This window comes from Mauremys reevesii, linkage group 3 (assembly GCF_016161935.1).
Source record: "Mauremys reevesii isolate NIE-2019 linkage group 3, ASM1616193v1, whole genome shotgun sequence".
Taxonomy (NCBI): Eukaryota; Metazoa; Chordata; order Testudines; family Geoemydidae; genus Mauremys; species Mauremys reevesii.
Genome location: NC_052625.1, coordinates 198,773,655 through 198,797,009, shown reverse-complemented (window position 1 = coordinate 198,797,009; position 23,355 = coordinate 198,773,655). Strand labels below are relative to the sequence as shown.

General features: G+C 44.2%; 1 long non-coding RNA gene across 1 annotated transcript; it reads right to left on the bottom strand.

Moving 5' to 3' along the window:
• Positions 1–17,112: 17,112 nt before the first annotated feature.
• LOC120400266 lies at positions 17,113–23,068 on the bottom strand. Its single transcript, XR_005595658.1, has 3 exons — positions 22,974–23,068; positions 20,430–20,557; positions 17,113–17,279 (listed from the first exon to the last, which is right to left on the bottom strand). It is a non-coding gene; the product is annotated as an uncharacterized LOC120400266 (long non-coding RNA).
• Between the last annotated feature and the right edge of the window lie 287 nt (positions 23,069–23,355).

Here is a 23,355-nt window from a genome sequence, read left to right as displayed (position 1 = left end):
AGAGGGGACACGAGGAGCGGGCACTCCCCCCTGGCTCGCCACCTCACTCCTCTTCTTTCCCAGTCATGTTCTTGCCATACCCACAGAGATGTTAGATAAAAACAGCAATACTCTTGCAGGAAGATGGCTGGTAGAACCACAATTGATAATGGCTTTATTTTGTCCTATATGAACACATGCTTCCCTATAGAGCCCTCTAGCTTGAAAGCAGGACCAAAACAAAACTTTGAACATTTAAAGTGATAGCTCTACAATTTTAATACAGTTTTCAATACACTGCTCTTTCCCCACAGATGACAATGATCCATCTTAGTACCATCCAGCTGCTGACTGGAACTCAAAGATATTCCCTTAATTGGCACATGGCTGTTACACTGATGACCACACCTGGCTTTGGGAAAGGCTGGAATATGTGGGTTTCACAAGTGGGGATGATTGAGATAAAAGAAACACCTCCCTTCACAAAAAAATAAATAATGCCTCCTCTTCCCCTTCTGCTGCCAATAAACCCCACCTTGACCTCTTTTCGGAGCCAACTGCAAGTGGGAGTAAACCTTGGCTGAAGTTTAAGGAAGATTCGCTTACCCACTGACACCCATCAATCTTACTTACCCATAGCTCTATCCCTAAGGGAGACAGGCAGTCTAAATATTCTCCTTGTGTCTCATAAAACCTCATCTCCCATAGGCTTCTGATGGTGGAACCCTCTCTCCCAACACCCCTATGTTTCCTCCTTGCTTTGTGCTCTGCTTTTGAGGGAAGCCCTGCCCATCTCCTACCGTCCCCCTCAGCATCTTGAGGAGATGGCCCATCGCTCTGCTGACTTTCCGAGGGTGGTTGGTGGCCTATTCCTCCTCCCACTATCTTAGAGGTCTGGCCATACCCCCCTCACAGACTGAAGTTACCAATAGTTTCTCAGGAACAGGTGCCTTCATCCTTCAGTAGCAGGATGTGGCTAATCTTTTTTACACCAACATAAAGTGATTGATTGACCAGATCAGCTATTTCCTAATACTCTAATGCACTGTCAGTATTGAACCCAGGTTATTGCAGATTAATTTGAAAGGGGAAAATAGCACTGGGCCTCTGCTCTTTTCTGCCTTTTTATAAGGTATCAAGAGACCAGAAGGGATTTATGTTTTATAAAGTTTTGTTTTGTTTTGTTTTAATCTGTTTTGTTTTTTTTCTCCTTGTTATTTACCTTAGAAGTATCAGGAAAACCAAGTCTGGTCTTCCCTCATTTCCTAGAAGGTTCTTTGGAAACCCATCAGAAATGTCTTCTGGGTTTGTCAAACCAGAACTGAAGGGCGGGGTTCTTGAATCTTTAACAAGGAAAGTTTTTTCTCTTAACTAGTTCAAAAACATTTGAATAAAATAGTTGTTATTAATAATAAAAAACTAAACAAAGAGTTTTAAACTTTTCTGTAGTACCTGTTGTGTCCTGGCCTTACTGGTTCTCAGTAGTGTCATGTCACAGTTCCCTCCACATGGCTTTGGTGTCCCTCCATTGGGAATATTGAATTGAGTTGAGTTCTGAACCCTCCTTACCTGACTTCTACTCACAAACTGGAGAGAGCTCAGAGTCTAATAAAAAATTACCAGGGAGCTGGTGAAGGTTTAACTGGAATTTAAAACAGAGTCTGTACATGTATCGCTTGACAAGTCAGCCCCTAAAGCAGGGTCAGACAACGCTAAAAGCCTACAGCTACTTAGAGGATGTAAACACCAAGCGGGGAGAGCAATTATTTTTAGCCTGATATAAAGGGGGTCTACTGAGAATAATCAAGACAGGGAAGATTTAGGCTGAATCTCAGTGGGAGTTCATTGAGCTTGGTGACATCTGTGATTGGGGGAAGAGTCCCACAAGGCAGACCCTGATACTGGCTCCCTGGGAGTTATGGCAGCCAGGCCCTATGGTCCCTTGGTTTATGTTTGAGGCTCTCCAGCTCTCAGGGTTCGGAGGCCTAAGCACTCAGTCACTGCTAGATCTTCCTCCATGTGGGAAGCCTTTCCAGCAGTCCTCTGTTTCCATGCCTGGCCAGTCCATGCACGAGTATCCGAGCGGGGGGTCTCATTTCACACAGGTCCGGCCCCGCTCTGATCGTCGGGCCATTGGCAGCTATTGAATATCTAGCTTTAAATGTGCCCCATGATGGTTGGTCACTACCTCCTGAGGGAGGGGAGGATGAGGCAGCTGGCTTGCCCTCAAGAACAGAGCACATGGTGACGGGGAAGCATGGCCTGTTGGCAGAGGGGGCTCTGTTGGGTGTGGCCTATGGGACAAAAGGTTGGGAAGGGATAGGGAGAATGTTTAGACCCTGACCACCTCCCTGATGGGCTGGAGATGTGAGTGGGGAGTCAGTGAGAAACTAAAACAACTTCTCAAACTTCAGACAAGGTTAGATCCAACCTCAGGGAGGCTCTGAAAAGGGCCCTGGTGAGATTTTGGCGAGGAGCAGGGGTAGGGAACAGAAGGTAGAAGGTCTCTCCTATTTTTGGGCAGGGGTGTGTTTCTTGTACCATTAGGAGCAGTTAGCCAATCCCTAAATGTGACAGTCACATATGCCAGTTCTCCCAAAGCCAGCCCTGATCATCAGAGCTAAAACCAGTTCTCCACATGGTGGTGTGTGTCCGGCTATCTGGAGTGGCTCAAGACCATGAATACCAACCTCAGGGTAAACTGTTAATCAGTATGGCACAAATCCCAATTTTGCTGTGAGTCCTATTCTTAGATTTCACCAACCAAGTGTTAAGTGTAAACTCCTCAGGCACTATCACAGCCTAACCATGAAGTCACAGGCAGTCCTCTTGGGTATGCGCCAATCTATCTTGCCAACTAGGCAAGCTTGCCTTTGTGGTAGATGGTCTCATACACCAAAAAACACAACAATGTTCAGGTTACTCTCAGTCCCAAAGGACCTGTCACTTACCCCAGGTCAATTGCGCCTTAGATCTCACACAAAAAACAATAATTGTAGATAATCCTGTAATAAACTATCTAAAGATTTTTTAACTAAGAAAAAGAAATAAGAGAATTATTTATAAGGTTAAAGCAGGTAGGCAAAACACGCAGTCAAATGGTAATAGGAGTTTTTGTAAGTAAATTCTGTATATCTCTTCGGGCTAATCCAGGAGCTGGAGATCCCTTTCATGTATCTAGAAATCTTTGCCCTTACAGAGCCCACGCAGCATAGACATACCATTTCTTCTTGCTAGGGATTTTTATTCCCTTCCCTCAAGCTGAAGGGATGAGCCTATTTGCATTTCTCCTCTTCATAGGGAAGTGTGGGAGGAGAGAAAGCAATTGTCAAAGTCTTTGTTCTCTGATGTTCCACAACAGCTGGTTTGGTTTCAATGGGCCTTCCTGGTGGGGAAGCACCTAATAGCTTCTGCAGGTAGCCAGCACTTTACATACATTAATGTTTCTCTCCTTTCTGGCGATATATACAGTTCCAGAGGTTTACAGTGCACATGTTTACGTTACCTTACAATATGGGATACAGATGTTATAAGTGAGATTAACACATGCAGCAATTTAAAAGCAGTCACACCTCTCTAATCCTAATGCATATTTTAACAATACTAACACAGGTGAGCCAGACTGGTTCTAGGTATGTATTTGTTAGTGTTCAGTTGAGACACAGGGACCTTGGCATGAGCTGGCATCTGGTTTGCCAGCATCACAGTGTTAACAGGAAAACTTGAGTGAGGGAGGGAGGCAGAATTCGGCCCTTTCAGGGGAGGCTTTCCTGAGATGCTACAGTAAATGCCTTGGCATTGAAACACATTACATCTATTGTGTGCTGCTGGGCCCCTAAGGTTATAACCGGTCAGGTGTGTCTGGCAAGGATTGTTCTTTCCAAACCCAAGTAGTGCTCCTGCTCCTGGTTCCATTATCCACTCTCTAGAAGTGTCCCTCTCCTCCCTTTTACAATTTGATCTACGGGGATAGAAATTGCTTCTCAGGTAGCAATTGCCACGATCACTCTGCTTTCCTTTTCTGTAAAGCTTAGGAAGGAAGGATGGTCTCATTGTTCAGTCATGAAATGAGAACTTAGAGGGAAAACAGACCCATGACTCCTGCCGGTCACTTAAGGGGGTCATGATGGGTTAGCCAGGAGATGCCAAGAATCAGGAGAAAATGTGGGAACTGGATACATTCATGGTGGCTAAGTCCATAAATGGCTATTAGCCAAGATGGGTAAGAATGGTGTCCCTAGCTTCTGTTCGTCAGAGGATGGAGATGGATGGCAGGAGAGAGATCACTTGATCATTGCCTGTTAAGTTCACTCCCTCTGGGGCACCTGACATTGGCCACTGTCGGTAGACAGATACTGGGCTAGATGGACCTTTGGTTTGACCCGGTATGGCCGTTCTTATGTTCTTATGGAAGTGTATCCCATTAAATTGCAGTATCCCTCAGTGCCCCTGGATTGTGGTCTCCAAGGGGAGTGTTTCAGTGACTCCAGACCTGGAGGATTGGGGGATCCCTCAATCATTTCTATCAGGTCGGAGACAGACTTGGACTATAAGGGGACCAGTAGGGTCTGAGCTGCTCTCATCCATAAAGTTATCTGTGATGCCAGAATCAATGAGGAAGTTTCTGAGGGAGTTACTGAGGCTGGCTCAGGATCCTTGGCCTACTGGGTACTTGTAGCTGTGGCACGACCTGGCAGGATCTGGTGCATATCCTGGTCAGGACTAGGGTTTAAGGCTCGGGCCTATGCCTGGCTTTCATGCCCAGCTTGGACCAAGAGTTGTGTCAACTTGTTCTCTGGAATCTGTAGGGCCAGACTTCAGGCCAGGCAGGTGGTGATGGAATGGCCCAAGTGGCTGCAAATGAAGCATAGACTGGGATGTCACTGACTGTCTTTTTCTTTGGGAGTAAGTTGCTGGTGGGCAGAATCTATCTGCCTGTGCTTGGCATGCTGAACAGGGTGTGGTGCTGGCTTTTTCTTCATGCTGCTCTCAGATCATTCAGTTAGCTCAATAAAGGTATCTAGGTTTGCTGGGGTTTCCACTTGGGCCAAAATGCCCTTGAGCTCCTCAGACCCCATCAGAGATGGGAGATCTGGGCAGCTTCATTCCACTCTGTGTCTGATGCCAGTTGGCAGAAGTTGGCCTCACAGGCCACAGCATTACCCTGCCCCTGCTGGAGCTTCCTGAGTGCAGCCTCAGCTGCGCGGCCAGAGCAGGGGTTGTCGAGGATTGTCGACATTGCCTGTAGGAAGCCGTCCCAACTTGTTAGTACCAGGCTTTTACCCTCTAGTCGGGAGAGGCCCAATCCAGTGCTGCCCTGACTACCAGGCTGACTACCAGGCCTACCTTGCCTGTGGGAAGAGTGCACTTGCAGCTGCAGTAGGAACTGGAGGTGACACTGATTTGTAAACCAACAGAACGTCTCGTTCTGGTAATGGGACACATGTCCCTGCCCCAGGGGCACTGCAGCAGGTGGGATCCGGGAGCCAGCATGCTGTGTGTGGAGTTGAAGAGCCTGCAGGCATAGCATCTGCTTCTCTGCAGTCAACTTGGTAAGATGGGCCTGCACTGCCTGGTAGACCACCTGGAGACAGGCTACCTACCTGGGTTTTCCAGTTCCCCTTGGGAAGGAAGGGTGAGCCCTTCTGGTTCCATTCGGCAGGGCCCTCCTCAAGGGAAGTGATCTGCGCGAGCTGTTAGGTCCTGGGACATAGATGGTCTGGCATAGTGGTCAGAGAAGTCAGGCATCCAGCTTAGGGAGTGAAGTGGAGGATCATAACCAGAAAAAACTGCTGATTACCAGAGCCAGGGGTGAAAGCTGAGGGTTAGAGCTGGGATCAAATGCCTGAGCCAAGGATCAAGCCAGAGTCAGTCAGAAATCAGAGCTAAAAGTAGTAACCAATAGTTGGAATAGATGCGTAAGGGCAGGAACTGGAGGTGAGGCAAGGATCAGCATGGAGTCGGAGCACGGTGGGAACTAGGAATGAAGACAGGGGTGAGGCGGAAGCTAGGAGCAAGTTGGGGTGGAGAGGGAACCAGGAATAGGGTTGGGTGTGGAATTTAGGAAGCAGGAACAAGCAGCAGTAACGGGGGATCACCTCTAAGTGCAAACCATAATAATAACAGGTGAAAATAGGATTTGACTATAAAGGACCCCAGCGTGGCGTAATAATCACCATTGACCATGAAAAGTTAATGAAACAATAGCTGGGATAAAAAAGGAGAGTAATAATATTTCTGCTCACACTGTAATGTCTCCCATCTGGAATCCTAAACTGACTTTTGTTTTGCACGGCAATAGCTCCTTCAACTGCAGCACTAATCAGTATAGTGTGATGGGGGATGGGGGAGGGAGGAGGGTTGACAGGCATCATGGTAACAATTACCTCCGAAATGTGTACATTACAAGGTGTCTCTGGCACCCTGGGTGAATCCCGCAGAAAGAGAAAGAGTCTAATTTTCATTTATAGAGCCGTGTAAATAAGAGTTGTGATTGTAACATGATGGGCATTTCCCCTTCGCTCAGACTTAGCCAGCTCAGCCCATTTATCTTCCCGCGCACCATTTCACGACAGATTGAATACGTCAGAAATGGCCATGATTCAGTACAAATTCAACGGCCACCCTTTAGAAGAGAACAGAGTGAGTTAAACGGACAGGTGTGTTGGCTTGCTGGCTGCAGAGCTGAGAATCACAGATGTGAGCGTAAGTGTCTGTCACCTCCCAATGCCTTTTAGGGATGGAAAGCAGGTAACTCATTGCCAACTTCCCTTCCTGTTTGATGTTTTGATCTGTTCTGCCTCCTAAGAGTAATATACCAGGAAGCATCAAAAATGGTGATTGGCTGAGTAGGGTTGAATTGGCTCAACACGGTGTTGAATGGCTACAACTTTTAAAAAGAGAAAGGTTTGAACAAGGCCCTTCCGGTCACACCCTCCATGGTCTGTGACTCTGTGAAGATGTTCTTGTGAAGATTCAGTCCAGGAGTAGTTTCTTCTTGGCCAATTGCCAGTTATAGAGATGCCAAAAAGGCTGATCCTTGTGAGAATGTGGCTCGAATGTCCATCTCCTCACCCTGTAGGGGAGGTAGGTTAGAATATTTTAAACTAGATTTGAGCTGTGCTGTCATTAACATCTGAACAGTGGCCACAGCCCAGGAGTGAGCTGGACTTATACCACATGTAAAGGCTGCTCAAGACAATCTGCCATCCTAGGCAGAAAATCAGTGTGTCGTCCCTTTGCTCTGAACTCCTTACAGTAGTGTGCTCCTCCATCAACAGGCTCCCCGTAAGGCCCCCACTGGGGTCCCCCATACCGAGAAGCCAGCTACCTTGCCCAACCCCATATTAGGGATCAAGCACCATGGGCTGGGATTTGCAGCATAGGACTCAATCTGCCCTTACCAGTTGGAGCTGTCCCCCACCATCCAAAGCAAATACCTCTGGGGGTCCATCTGAAGGGCACCCTAGGGTGAAGGGGTAGCTGCACCAGGTCAGGCCAGAGAGCACACGGGTGACAACTAGCATGGGGTTCAAGATGCAGTGAAGTATGGATCACCTTCCAGACACACCTCTGAGATGCAACTAAGCTCAAAACTCAGACTTTTCTTTTATGTGTTCTAAAATTTAAAGTTCTAAACACTGATATCGAAGCTACACTAGCTAACATACATATCTATTAAGCATTAAGAACGCATTAAAAATATAGCAGTTATATAGCCCATATTAGCCTGTACACTTGCTTACTTATTCTAAGCATCCCAAGACCTTGAATTACCTAAGGTAAGCTTTGGCTTAAGTAGATAGGAAATCAGTCAGTATCAGGACATATAATTGTTTCCTTATAGTAACAGAAAGAGTGTTGCCCTCACAAACCTATTTATCGTGGTAAAGACCTAGGAGGTGTCTTCATGCACCTTAGTACCTGGAATGCATGTACCCAAAACAAAGATTAGGGTGCATCATGACCTGGAATGCATGGTCAATGTCACTGGAGAGGAGAGACTGCAAGATGGACAGGAGATGGATAGTCTCTATTTATGGGCTACCTGGGATTGTGAAATGGTGATCTGATTAAATCTTTTTTGAAGAGTGTCACATTTACTGCACTTGTGCTGCAATCTGTTTATAATTATCATCATAATTATAATTTGTACAGCATCATAAACTTACTTAACTGGAGATATACCAATCTCCTAGAACTGGAAGGGACCTTGAAAGGTCATCAAGTCCAGCCCCCTGCCTTCACTAGCAGGACCAATTTTTGCCCCAGATCCCTAAGTGGCCCCCTCAAGGATTGAACTCACAAGGCTGGGTTTAGCAGGCCAGTGCTCAAACCACTGAGCTATCCCTCCCCAAACATTCCTGGAGAATTTCAGGGAAACACAGTAGCCAAGTTCCTGCCTTGAGGAAGTTACAATATGAATATTTACAACTACAAACATCTACTGCCTGGTCGAAAGCCCTCTGAAAAAATGAAAAGCCTCCCATTAAATTGAAATGAGGGTCCTTTTGCAGAGAAGAATTCCAGAACACAGCTGTACCTTGGAAGCACTGGCAGTAGGGCATGGGCATTTCTGTATTTGTTTTGTACAATATTTAATCAATATTTTACTTGCATTTAAGGAAATTTCCTAATTTCATGCATCAAAACCCATTCCAAAGAGGTTAAAAATCCTTTTAAAGAGAGATTTATGAGAAATAAAGTGAATAACATTATAAATACCATGTTCCAGGAATCCAGGATTTTTTTTCTGTATATCTAAATTGAGGAATTTTACACCTAGTGATGGTAGAAAACCATGGGTTTTCCCTTTCTTTTCCCCCTCATAACAAGCATCAGCATTAATGAGAACTATCTAAAGTAGAGACACAAAATGTTCATGCATCAAACACAAGGAACTCAGCGGCATTTGCAGGTGCCAAGCACCTCTCAGGCTTTGTCTCATTCTTTCAGGACAGAGAGAAAAAGAAGTGATTGGGCTTCAGCTGCAGGCAGGGGAATGTAAGAACATTTCTAAGGGTTCTATAGAGCTGTATGACACCTCCAAGGTCCCTGGGGGATTCATTCTAACCAGGGTTCAGAGCCTACAAAATACAACCCCCCCGCAAAGCTTCACAGACCCATTCACAGACCCCCTCCTAGTCACCTTCTTCCTCTTCCCTCCATTTCTTCCCATTTGGAAGCACCAAATAGAAAAGTGGAGGGGAGTGAATGAAGAATGAGAATCCATAGGGAGGAGGACATCCACAGGGCAATAGGGAGCTGTGACAGGGCAGTTAGCTCAGAGAAGTTAGATAAAAACAGGTAGATCCACAACTGATAATTGCTTTATTTTCTCCTTTATGATTTATACATATACTGTGGTTAAGGGTACAAACTCTATGCTACTCTGAGAGTTTTAAAGACGGTATTTGATTCTATTGATCTAGACAATCTTTGGGCAAAATTAAGAAGGACGGGTATCAATCTTCTGAACATTTGGAAGCTCTCCACCAGAGTGATGTGTGTCAGGTAAAGGCAATGGAGAATGTTTTCCCAGTGGCATGGGGAGAACACCAGGGATGCTTTCTAGCACCTCTTGTTATTAATTTATGTATTAATGATATGGTTGATATTTAAAGGAAAATAAATTTTCTCCACCACACATTAAAGGTAGACTTATCTCGGTGTTACTATATGCTGATGACATGGTTATTTTATTGCAAAGCCCAAGAGGCCTCTTCTGAAAATACTTTTTCCTCTTATTTAAACTCGCAAAATCTGGTTCTCATTTATAATGAGACCAAGTAATGATTTCTGCAAACTGAGTGGAAGATAGGAGGCCACCCTGTAGAACAAATCTCTGCTTTGACTTATTTAGGGATAACGTTTCATGATTCAAACAGTTGGTCCCCTTACCATAAAGACTTAAAACAAAAGGCCCTTAGCTCTGCTCAAGGGGTGCTGTGTTTTTCCTGCTCATATGGTGGGAGCAGAGTGGCCCCAGTGCTAAGGATTTTTAACAGTAAAATAATATTGCAGCTGCTCTATGAATATGTCTGCACCATAAAAAAAGTAAACCTGGAGCTGGCCCATGGTAGCTGACTCAGGCTTGCAGGGTTCAGGCCATGATGGTGTCATTGCTGCATAGACTTCCGGGCTGGGGCTGCAGCACAAGCTTTGGGACTGTCCCACATCACAGAGCTCTAGAGCCCCGGCTGCAGCCCAAGGCCAGACAGCTACACAGCAGGGAAACAGCCCCACAGCCTGAGTCAAGCTACAGGTGTCTTGTTGCTGTGCTGACATTCCCTGTGAGGTCAAATTTGGATTAGGGCTCAGTTATGCTGCTGTAGCTCTTGCAGTGTAGACATACGCTAAGTATGGCAGCGTCTAGCCCTTAATACTCACAGCTCTGCTTCACTGGGTGAAAAACTAACCGTTATCAGGGGTACAGTTTTTCTACCTCATTGATCCTGCTTGGGCTCCCAGTGTGCCATTAATGTTACCTGTATTTCTAGTGGGAGCAACTGGACTTAAATGACTTTATGTTGCAGCATGATGAGCAACAACATCTTTCTACCAGTCTTCTCTAATTTCCCCAGTATTCAAGACTTATTGAAAACCAATATTAATGGTATAGCCAGGTTCTCAGCCAACTCCTTTAAAACACACAACTTTCTCCAAAATGCTCTCAGTACTTTTTCTAGTGTGATCACCTGGGTAATGAAACTTCATCAAACTGCGGGGCTCTTTTGCACAAACCTCCATATAGATTTTATTTTTCTATATAGTTTCTAAAATGGACATTATGCTGCCACATCAAGTCCCAGCTTGATTTTGTCTATCTGCTATTGACTTCAAGGTATAAAGCAAATAATACAGAAGAAACTGATAAAAGATGAAGTTACTTCACAAGTGAGTGAGAGTTTGTGGTTAGCTCCACTGGCAACAGTTGCTGTTACTCCATTTAATACAAGCAGTTGCATTGACCATAATGGCCCAATCACTTGAGTGGATTTAACATTCAATAGGGATTAATGTTTTTATTTTTTGATTGGCCTTTCCTTTAAAAAATGGGTTTCCAATGAGAAGGACAATAGCAGGCCCCCACCCCTTGTACCATGACAAACATGCACTTTTTAGTGTTTTCACAACAACTAGATTTTATTATAAGTAGAAAATCAGTCTTGTTCTGGGTGATCAAAGGCTCCTGTTTGGTTTTCTCCAGATCACAAGGTTCTTTGCATCCCCAGTAATGGTGTTTCCAACCAAGTTTCATCAGAAATGTTCTTACCATCTCTAATAAGCACAGTAGAACTGTGACTCCACTATGGAGTTATACTGCTTTAATTTATGGTAATTAGAACAGCTTAGTTCTAGCAGTACAATGTTTCCGTGCAGACCTTAAGATTTAAGGGGAACCCTCCTTATAACAATTATGGTTCTTTTTACTCTACGTGATCACAGGTGTGTTGTCACAGGTGTATATTTTGATGTGTATCCAAAATGTATTTTATGTGCTCCATTCCTAGTGACTTATCTTTACACAAAATTTCTGGGTTGGGTATTATTCATATCTATGAAGCTATTCATGTGCTATGATAATATTCATATCTATGATACTATTCATATCTATATGCAAACTATCTGGGTCAGGTACTATTCAATAATTCATTTAATGACTTGAATAATGCAGTAGATAGTATGCTTATGAAATTTGCACATGACACCAAATAGAGAGGGGTTGGAAGCACTTTGGATGATGCTACCAACTCCGTTTGGACTGAGGAGACCAGGCCCTTCATAGCCAGCAGCAGACTGTATTTGCATAAACACATGACTCTGCCTAGGGGCTCAGCAGACAGACCTGTATTGCCAAACTGATCAATTTTGTCTATTTGGGGTTAAAATTAACTTTTGTGTTCAATGGAAGAGTAATGAAATTATTTTATCCTAAATGTATGAGATAAGGGAAGCAGAAATGTACTTAACAAGCCCTAACTGAGGGGTTTACCCTAACTTGAACATCACTCGCTAACTAGTGAGCAGTGATGCCAAATCCAAGTAAGTGCTAGAGGAGATTAGAGACAGGTGTTAATTTCTTTTTCTTTCAAATGTGGCTTAGTTTAAAGAGTCATAGTAGATATTTGACTCTTCCTCCTGTGTTTAAAGACAGAGGTGAGTGTCCTGGTTCTTCCTCAGTGATTACTAGATCTGAATTTACTGCCCTGACTGCATGTTAGAAGTGATAAGGAGATAGCATTTTCATTAAAAGCAGTGCAGAAAAGACAGCTGCAGAGAGGCTTTCCACTACTCAGTGAAAACACAGAGACTTGGGCTAAGAGGTGGGACCTCAGAATATAATGTTGTTGAGAGAGGTGGGAGTGATGGTGACTACAGAGATGCCGTTGAACAGAGGTGGAGGTATCACTTAACCACCCTCACTACTCAGGTGCAGAAGACAAACAAACCCAAACACACCTCTGGATTCTGGGGACATTGCTGATCTGAGACAACAAACTATGAGTAGGGGGCAGTGGAAAGAAAAAGTGGCATGTTAAAGGGACATTTGGTTCTTGGGCTTTCACACAGCAAGGTGGGAAACTTAGAAAAGGGACACTGCTCAAGATACTGTAGGGTGAGTGTTTTAATTATTAGTTGTGTACTTTCAAATCCTTGTTGCAATGTGTTCCTAAATTAATGCTGTGTTTTCTTCTTTCATAAGTTTTTTTCTCTTATAGACACTCAGTTCTTGTGAGAGGGGAAGTATTGCCTCTTCATGGCACCCAGGGCTAGTGTTTATTTTTTCTCAGATTAGTGATTGGGGTCTCAAGCTGGATCTCTTTTGTACTGTTAAGAGGTAACCTTTGATCATGAATCCGGCCTTTGTTGCTGCCCACATCACATGGCAACATGGTCGAAACTGATCACTTTGACAAGGCAGGGCTATTTGCTGATTACACGAGCAGAATGTGTGTCTATTGAAATACAGTCTTCTTCTGAGATCTTTTCCCCCATTTGTTTTAAAAGAACCAGGCTTGCCAGGCATGCCTGACTTTCTTTCTTTTTTGAATTATATACTTAGTTGCTGAGCCGCACGCGGTAAATATGATGTGTTTGAGTTTCTCCAGAGAATTTAGTCCAGTCAAAATGACATTGTTCATTGACTTCAATGGGCTTTCAATGCAGGTATTTTCAGAGTGTAACTTATTTAAGACAGACACTTGTCAGATGTCATTATTAGTAAGAAAACATAGAATTTACTACTAATAATAATGTCATACACAACTATGAATAGGCCAGAATCCTTGGCATAATTTAGACCTAAACCGTTAAAACATGTCAAATTAGAGAGGCTGCTTCTGATTTTCACAGAAGAGTTAGACTAAGAAAGAGGCTTGAATAGAGACTGAGAGTGGCTGGGTCATTACACAAATTGAATCTATTTCCCCATATTAAGTATCCTCACACCTTCTTGTTCACTGCCTAATATGGGCCATCTTGATTATCACTACAAAAGTTTTTTTTCTCCTGCTGATAATAGCTCATCTGAATTAAATAGCTTCTTAGAGTTGGAATGGCAACTTCCATCTTTTCATGTTCTCTGTATGTATATATCTTCCTACTATATGTTCCATTCTATGCATCCGATGAAGTGGGATGTAGCCTATGAAAGCTTATGCTTAAATAAATTTGCTAGTCTCTAAGGTGCCACAAGTACTCCTGTTCTTTTCACAGTTATTTGTCTCATACGAACACAGCACATTGTTTCCTAGAAGCAGCATGAATTTTTTTAAATGAAAATGCTGTTGACATTATGTTCCCTGTTTGACAATTACAAAAGCCCCACACTCCTACCTGCAGCTATCACTGTGTGTTTTCCTTCCATCACTGTAACAATCATTTACCTTTTGACCAGAAGGCAGGGGGCTGGACTTGATGACCTTTCAAGGTCCCTTCCAGTTCTAGGAGATTGGCATATCTCCAATTATTACCTATTACCTAAAACTGTATTCTAATGACTTAGAGCAAAATGACTGGTGATGAATGCGCCAAATGGTTAAATTGTTGTAAAATTCCCGTTGGGATTAATTTGGCTGAAGAACAAACCTACCGAATACCCACATTATGGGGGATTCTGACAAACTCTTTCAATACCTATTTTTTCCCAATTAGAAAATTTCATCCTGTGACGTGACTGTACAGTGAAGGGAACAACATTTAGTAGAAGAACACATGAAAGCTCAAATGCATCCTGTAGTTCTTTGGGATGGGTTAGACCACCCAGAATCTTTCCCTGAGGGCTCAAATCTGCTCTTGTTAGGGTGACCAGATGACCCAATTTTATAGGGACAGTCCTGATTTTTGGGTCTTTTTCTTATATAGGCTCCTATTACCCCCGTCCCATCCCGATTTTTCACACTTGCTGTCTGGTCACCATACTTGGGATGGTCTGGTGCTACCAGAATGTTTGTATCTAATTATATCAAGGCAATTATATTACCTAGTGTGATGTTGTGGACTCACCAATGCTGGTTGTCTGTGGGAATTAGTGTTTTCAGCCTCCAGAGCGCCCTCTGCAGGCTGGTGTCCCGCTGCCACTTGGCCTCTGTGTTCCTCCCAGGACCCGGTGCCCCTTCACTGGGTTTCTGCCCCCCTTGCAGAACCCCCCCAGTCTCAGGGTCTCCCCCTCCCCCACCCACTATCTCCACTTCACCTCAGTCTTCGCTACTGCCCAGTCATCATTTAGCCCCCACTGGAGCTTTCACTGGGGCAGACTTCAGTGTATCAGCCACTCATCACAAACAAAGGGGTTTGGACCTGCTGCCTCTGCCTACCCGTGGGCTGCCTCTTTGCAATCCCACGACCCAGTTGGCCTTACCCTAGGACTGCAGCCTGGGGGGCTGGGGTTCCAGGCCAGAGCTCCCCAGCTCCTCTTACCTTCCCCCAGCCCTGCTCCACCTTAGGTACCCAGGTACACTCCCTAGCAGCCAGGCCCTTCTTTCTCTAAAGGCAGAGAGAGACTGTTTGCTTAAGCTCCTGGCTCAAGCCTTTATAGGGCCAGCTGGGACCTAATTGTGTCATGGCCCCAGCTGATCCTGCTTCCCATTCAGCCTGGGCTGTTCTCCTCGCCCTCCAGCCCTCTCCCAGGGCTGGTTTTAACCTTACCAGGGCTGGAGCAGGTAACCACCCCACTACACCTAGAATTAAAGCTTTTAATTTTAAACCTTAATGTAGATTTTATTTGAACCGATAACAAAGGTTGTGATCCGCCCTAAGGGAATTTCCAAGATATTACCAGGGTGCTTGTTTCTGATATACAGAGGACTCCCCAGAGCAAGCTAGCCTTGCTGGTCCTTGAAAGGACACAGATACAGCCCTCCGATCAATAATAGGCCCACAAGCAGTAATTCTTTGAAAACAGAAATAATATTGATTTAGAAATGAGTGGGAGGAGTTTTTAGAAGGGGTCACATGCCACCTCTTGCTTCAGGTGACATGTCACTCTCTGCCCCAGAAGTTGCCCTAATTGAGCAGACTCCTCTTGGGGCTGGCCTATGGGTCACCCAACAGGCCGGAGATAGGCACAGAATCCAGGTCTCCTATGTCCCAGTCCTGTGCTCTAGCCACTAGGTTGCACAATCTTCCCTGTTCATACATTGACCCCTTTCCTCACACAATGCCTTTTACAGTAAAGACAAGTCCCTCCAGGGCTGGTCCCTGGAACATTTACCATAAGGGCTGTGAGGAAGTTGTGGGCACAGGGCAGGGGGAAGGGCACTGAGAGAAGGAGCTGGTTTGTGGAGAAAAGCTTGAGGTAACTTCAGGGGCACCATTTCAGGTTTTGGTGTGTGGAACATTAATCGTGATTCCTGGGGCTACTTAGGCACCTGAAAACTCTAGATTTTTCATATAAGGTGGTGAGCTGTGAGGGGGTAACTAGCGGCTGTGCAGCCATGGAGGTAGCTCAGGTTCCAGGCAGGGGTGTATTTCAGGGGCCAGGCAGGAGGTTGCTAGGGGCTGTGTTCCTGGAGAGTGTAGCTCAGGGTGCAGGCAGGAGGTACATAGGGGCTGAGAGGGATGTAGCTCAGGAAGCAGGCAGGGGGTACGTAGGGGCAGAGAGGGGTGTAGCTCAGGGTGCAGGGAGGGGCTGTGCCCAAGGAGGTGCTGCTGCTGAGGGGCCAGCCAGATGCTCAGTCCCTAGCTGGTGCAAGGGGGCAGCTCTGCAGGCCAGTGGCTGGGGTGAGCGACGTGTGCTGATGACCCACTTACACAATAGGCGGGGGGACGGGAACACCCTGATATCAGCCCCCACCCCATTCTACACAGCATATCAGCAGGCGAGGAGCGATGCCAGCAGTGGCCCCATGGTTGGGGGCAGGGGCGGCATGGCTGCAAACAACAGCGGAGCAGGGCAGTGGGGGTAGGGGAGGAAGGACAACATCTTCCCTTCTGCTGCGTACTTCCCCCAAACCTGGTACAAAACTGGGGGGCTTCCCTAAATGGTGCCCCAAGGTAACAATATTTTGCTGCTGCACAGAAATTGCAAAGCAGCTGTGAGCTCCATGGTTTCTCCCTTTCCATGGCAGCACCCCATGTGGCTGCCTCAGTTAACCCTCACTGGCACATTCACTCAGGTTTCTAAGCCTGGGTTTTGGGATTTGTGCTGCCAGTCTGGCTCCTGTATGGGAGCCTGCTGCACAAGGAAGGTCTGGATGCTCAGGCACAAGAGAAGGGACCTCATGATGGGGAGGGTTGGGAGGTGAGGGGAGCAAAGGGAGGGTGGACAGGCCGTGGGGCGTTGATGTGGGCATTAAACACCATGCAGCCGAGCTGGGACTGAACCCAACTCTGACAACACCACAAAACAAATGGCTTTGTCAAAGGACCAAGGAAAAGGGAAAGATTTATCCATGTGAGTTCCCTGAAACATATACATATGTATGTCCCCTGGTCTAGGAACACTCCTGGGTGGATTTAACCTACGGCAGTGACCATTTATTTTATTTATATTTAATTAAAATAAAAGAAGGAAGGGATTTTTATGGAAAAGAAACAGCAAAACAGCCCCCGTATGCCAGTCAAAACACTCACAAGCATGTTTGCAATACGCCACAACAACCAGCTAGTTTTATTAAAGGGAGAAGAACAAGCTATTAGAGGTGACACAAGGGCTCCCTTGTGGATTGTTTCCAGCTTGTGAGATTCTTTGCAGCCCAGATGAAAAGCATCCAAGGATTTTAGAAGCAAGGTGCTGTCTGCCAGATTCTCTGCAATCCTGCATTGATAGTATCTTCTGCCATCACTCACTCTCTTTACTGCAAAAAGGAAAGAAACTCTTACATTCTATATTTATAGCCATTAAAATGTGGGCAATATAATGTTACATTTCAAATGGAAGGTAGAGCAGGAATTTCCCCAATATTTAATAGTGTGTGTATATGTAACACCAACAGACCCAAGTCGATAGTGGGTGGGATTGAACTTGTGGTTTCTGGAGCTTAGTGCACGAGCCTCTACTCCATGAGCTAAAAGCCACATAGCCACTAGCTCAGGATATAGAGTAGACTCAATTTCTCTATTATAGCTAAACCTGTGTACTAGCTGCCCACCTGGCTTCTGAAGTAAATATGCCAGACTTCTGAACATGGCTCTCCCCTCCTAACTCTCCAGTAAAGGAGGCAGATTCTCATTTTCCTACAAAAGTCCTTCCTATTAACATTCTACATGGTTCAAGTGACAACCACCAAAAATAAAGGTGCTGGGTGATTAAAAAAAGAACCACAGCAAATTGAATAGAAAAACTGCTGGAAATATGATGTACAATATCACTGAAATGTTCATCAAACTTTTTAAAAAAGTTGAAATTTGAAACTCCATTGAGGGAATTAATTAAAATAGTGAACTATAAAGATATTCACTCTCTTTATGATATATAGAAAAATAAAACAAAAAATATGTAAGATGGAGAACGACGTGACTCATGTCAATACTTTTGTCCATAGCTAAAACTAAAACAATATATATTTAATTAGAGGATAAATATGTTATTCTTAAAGAATGCCTGGACTATTCTGTCTGCCAGCTCATGTAAGCCTAAAGCCTGACCCTATTCAGATGCAGTTCCTTACCTTATGATTATCTCTCTACATGCTCAGTGAAGCAGCCAGGTGAGTAGCAGTGCAGTTGCCACGACGGAGCGCCTATCTTCACATCTCCTATCCCATTGATGCACATACACTTCTGCAGCGGTGTTGCTATGCCACTGTAGCAGTTTAGGTGCAGAGAACAAGCCCTCACTGTCTAGGAAAGCCTCTCACCCCTCCCAAATTCCTCTCTGCATCCTGTCCCTGCTGCAGCACTAAATTGCAGCTGAGCACCTTATTCAGGTTAAGGAGAGATCCAGCACGTAACAACAGGAACACAGATAGAATTGACTGCAGATAGGCAACGAGACCAAATTAACTTAACTGTAGGAAACTTCATATTTAAACCAGTAAAAAGAAATTCTGAGCAATGTTAGCACTGAAGTCACCAAGGTTTGTAATTGCTCTGGAATTTTAAAAGGAGAAATGCAAAGGCTCTGAGTAATTCATGGTGGTTAAGTCCATTAATGGCTATTAGCCAGGATGGGTAAGGAATGGTGTCCCTAGCTTCCGTTTGTCAGAGGATGGAGATGGATGGCAGGAGAGAGATCACTTGATCATTGCCTGTTAGGTCCACTCCCTCTGGGGCACCTGGCATTGGCCACTGTCGGTAGACAGGATACTGGGCTAGATGGACCTTTGGTCTGAGCCGGTACGGCCGTTCTTATGTTCTTATGTTATGTTCTTAAGGACTGAAAGTATACACGTGTGACCCACTGGTCAGTTTGTGTTATGAATTCCCCGTGGTGGAGGCTGTGAGTCTGTTACAGGCTCCAACTAGAGACTGGCCTTTTGTTCAAGCTGAAGATACTTAAACATTTAGCTCTGGAGGGCTTTGGTTTAAACCACAGAGTCCTGGTCCCAGAAGGCATGGCAGCCTTCACACGTGTGCTCAAAATTACCTCTGTCCAACAAAAACACACAGGAGCAACTTTATGCTCAACACGACTCCTCATGTTTACAGCATCTGAACCCAGATGGTTTCAGAGTAGCAGCCGTGTTAGTCTGTATCCACAAAAAGAACAGGAGTACTTGTGGCACCTTAGAGACTAACAAATTTAACACAGCTCCAAGAATGTTGCAAATCACCTTCTTTATCTGAAATCCTCACATGGTCATCACTCTGTTCATTTCCAGTATTCCACACTGTGTCATTCTGGATGGACACTGCAGTGAGGTCCAGGCCACAAATTGAGTTTAATTTTTCTTCCATTTTTGAGTGGGATGATTTAAAAGACCTTTTTTACTATGGGAAAATCATGGTTATATCCATACTGTGTGGGCGCAGTTTACCTTCTCATCATCAGACTTGGCCGGTGTCTCCGTTTCTCCTGTTGGGTTGGTGGTTTCGCCACCACCCCGCTGAACCAAAACCTCCCCCATCTGGGGCAAAATAACATTAAAAAGAAAAACACAAAACTCGCTGGGCTAGAGATGCTTCCCGAGGGGCTGAGGGACCATTTCTTCCCATCAGCTGCTTTCACGTAGGGCTCCCAAATTCTCCTCTGCTCAGCTCTTCTCTAAGCTCCTCTCAGTTTGCTTTTACAGGCTTCATTTTTAGACCATTTCTTTTTGTCAGATCAGCCTCCCTGCTCTCTTTGTCCCAGAGAGACTCACAACAGGTCCTACCAACTCCTCCCAGTCCAAGGACAGCGGGTCTTTGAAATGCAGAAATGATATCCAGAGAGGAGAGCTTTGCAGAAAAGGACAAGTACGTGAGGAGAAGGGGTTATAATGGAATCAGACTGGCAGCTGTCATTATGCTGAGTGCTACCAAGAAAATTTCATGCTCGAATGTGTCCTCGGGTAGTTATTGAAAATAGGATCCTTCTGTAAGTGACTGGAAGGGTGACATAACATTTCTGAAAGGCTTAAAAGTATAAGTACAGGCGTCAATCAGAAGCTGTGTTGCTAGTTATTCTAATTTTTCTGTGACAGATGAGATCATTCTTTACTGGGATATGACACACACACCCTGTATATTTTCCATTCTATGCATCTGATGAAGTGGGCTGTAGCCCATGAAAGCTTATGCTCAAATAAATTTGTTAGTCCCTAAGGTGCCAGAAGTACCCCTGTTCTTTTTGCAGGTACAGACTAACATGGCTGCTTCTCTGACACCCTGTAAAGTTACTCTAATTCTAACATGGAAACCCCAGATAGTTCAGAATGAGGGCAGTACAGAAGTTTCCTTTGTCCCATGTCCCAGGGTTGTGCCGTGTGCTCTGAGCCTGCAAGGTCATTAAACAACAGCTATAGAAAGGAGAGACACAAATATTCTGTTTACACAGTGATATCTACCTTGTGGCATCCTGAACTTACCCTTCTTCTGCAGCAACTCCGCCTAAACCTGCAGTTTCCAATCTTTCTCCAAGGGCCGTAACATATAGGGAGGCACCTGCCCCCTAAATGTATACAAGTAGTGACGGAATTGATATACTGGGCCAGTCCTGCAGAAAAAGAGTCCTGATTTTCATTCACACATAAGTGTAAACAAGAGCTGTGATTGCAGCATGATGGGCATTTCCCATTAGCTGAATTTCCAGGTTTTTTTTTTATTATTAGGGTTGGAAGGGACCTCAGGAGATCATCTAGTCTAACCCCATGTGCAAAGCAGGACCAATCCCCAAATGGCCCCCTCAAGAATTGAGCTCACCACCCTAGGTTTAGCAGGCCAATGCTCAAACCACTGAGCTATCCCTTCCCCCCAGAAAAGGCCATGCCAACCCAATTATCTTCCTGTGCCCCCTTTCACTAGATTTTTGATAATACATAAATATCTGTAGTTCTAGGCCCATTCAATGGCTGCCCCTAAGAACTGAGCAGAGTGAATTAATTCAGCAGATCTGCTGGCTTCCTGGCTGCACGCTTCAGAACTGAGCACTGAGCATCGGAGTCCTTCCCAGCCCCACAACTGTACAGGATGGAAAGCAGGCAGCTGCCTGCACCACCAACTTCTAATAGTGGCTGACTCTTTCTGATTCGAAACCCCTGATGTACTAGGCAGTATCTAAATGCTGATTGGCTGAGAAGGGTTAAACCAGCTTAGCAGTGGGTTGGGTGACTGGAACTTTTAGAAAGAGAAGGATTTAAACAAGTCCCTCCCAGTCAGAACACCAGATTGTCAGTGAGACTCGGCACAGACATTCTTGTGAAGACTCGGCACTTGGGAATACTAACTCAATGACCAGTTGCCAAGCTTAGACATTCCACACAGGCTGGTCCTTATGAGAATGTGGCCCAAATGTCCTTTAGGATATTAATATTAGACTATTGATTTTAAAACTAGATTTTAGCTGCACTTTCCTTAAAGTATTCCTTAAAGTGCCGCTGTGCGTTGGGCAGATGTTTTCAGAGAACTCACAACAATGACTCCAAGATCTCTTTTTTGAGTGGTAAAAGCTAATTTAGACTCCATATTTTTATATGTATAGTTGTGACTGTGGTTTCCAAAGTGAATTACTTTGCATTTATCAACACTGAATTTCATCTGCCATTTTGTCACCCAGTCACCCAGATTTATGAGATTGCTTTGTAACTCTTCGCACTCTACTTTGGACTTTACTATCTTTGAGTAATTTTGTATCATCTACAAATTTTCCCCCCTCGCTCTTTACCCGTTTTTCCTGATCACTTATGAATATTTTGAACAGGACTGGTCCCAGTACAGACCCCTGTGGGACAGCATTATTTACGTCTCTCCATTCTGAAAATTGACCATTTATTCCTACCCTTTGTTTCCTATCTTTTAGCCAGTTACCCAGTTCATGAGAGCACGATCCCTCTTATCCCATGAATGCTTATTTTGCTTCAGAGCCTTTGGTGAGGGACCTTGTCAAAGGCTTTCTGAAAGTCTAATTACACTAGATCATCCTTGTCCACATGTTTGTTGACCCCCTCAAAAAATTCTAGTAGCTAAGTGAGGCATGATTTCCCTTTGCAAAACCATGTTGACTCTTCCTCAGCTCATTGTGTACATCTATGTGTCTGATAATTCTGTTCTTTACTATAGTTTCAACCAATTTGCCTGGTACTGAAGTACTTTTGTTATCATCTAGTCAGAAGAGACTTCCTCAAATTATTTCTTAGAAGGTATCTTTTAGGGGAAAAAACTCAATCCTTCTTGATTTAAAAACTGTCAGTGATGGAGAATACATTGGTAAATTGTTCCAATGGTTAATTACTTTCACTGTTAACTATTTACATCTCATTTCCAGTCTGAATGTGTTTAGCTTCAACTTCCAATCATTAGATCACAAAATATCTTTATTTACGTGATTGAAGAGTCCATTATTAAATATTTTTCATCATACACGTAATTATAAATTGTGATCAAGTCACCCCTTAACATTCTCTTTGTTAAAATAAAGAGATTGAATTTTCTGCATCTATCAGTATGAGGCATGTTTTCTAATCCTTTAATCATTCCTGTGTCTCTTCTTTGAACCCTCTCCAACTGATCAACATTCTTCCTGAAGTGTGGACAGTAGAACTGGACACAGTATTCAAGATGTGGTCACATCTGGAGGTGCGGAATACAAAGGTAAAATAATCTCTCTACTCCTACTCAAGATTTCCCTATTTCTGCATCCAAGTTATGTATTAACCCTTTTAGCAATTTACAGCTGATTATCCATTCACAATCCCCAAAACTTTTTTCAGAGTCACTGCTTCCCAAAATGGAGACCCTCATCCTATAACTGTGATCATCCTTCTTTGTTCCTAGATCCATACATTTAGATTTACTGTATGATTGTTACCTTGTTCGCAGTTTACCAAGTGATCCAAATCCCTCTGTATGAGTGACCTGTCCCTTAATTTTTGTCACCTGCTAAATTTATAGATGATGATTCATTAAGATCTTACCTGGAGAGCTTTGCAGTACCAGGAAAAAGACAACAAAGAGCAGGTAAAGAATCTTCATGGCTGAAGTTTGGCTTTAAACTCGACGTTGCTGGAGAGAAGAGACTGCAAGATAGATATGAGATGGAGAGTCTCTATTTATGAGGTACCGGGGATTGTGAAATGCTGATCTGTTGAAATCTTTTTTGAAGCATGTCACATTTACTATGTTTGTGCTGCAACCTCTTTATAATTATCGTCATAATTATAATTTGTACAGCATCATAAACATTCCCGAAGAATTTCAGGGAAACACAGTAGCCAAGTTCTTGCCTTGAGGAAGTTACAATATGAATATTTGCAACCATCAAACATCTACTGCCTGATTGAAAGCTTTCTGCAAAAC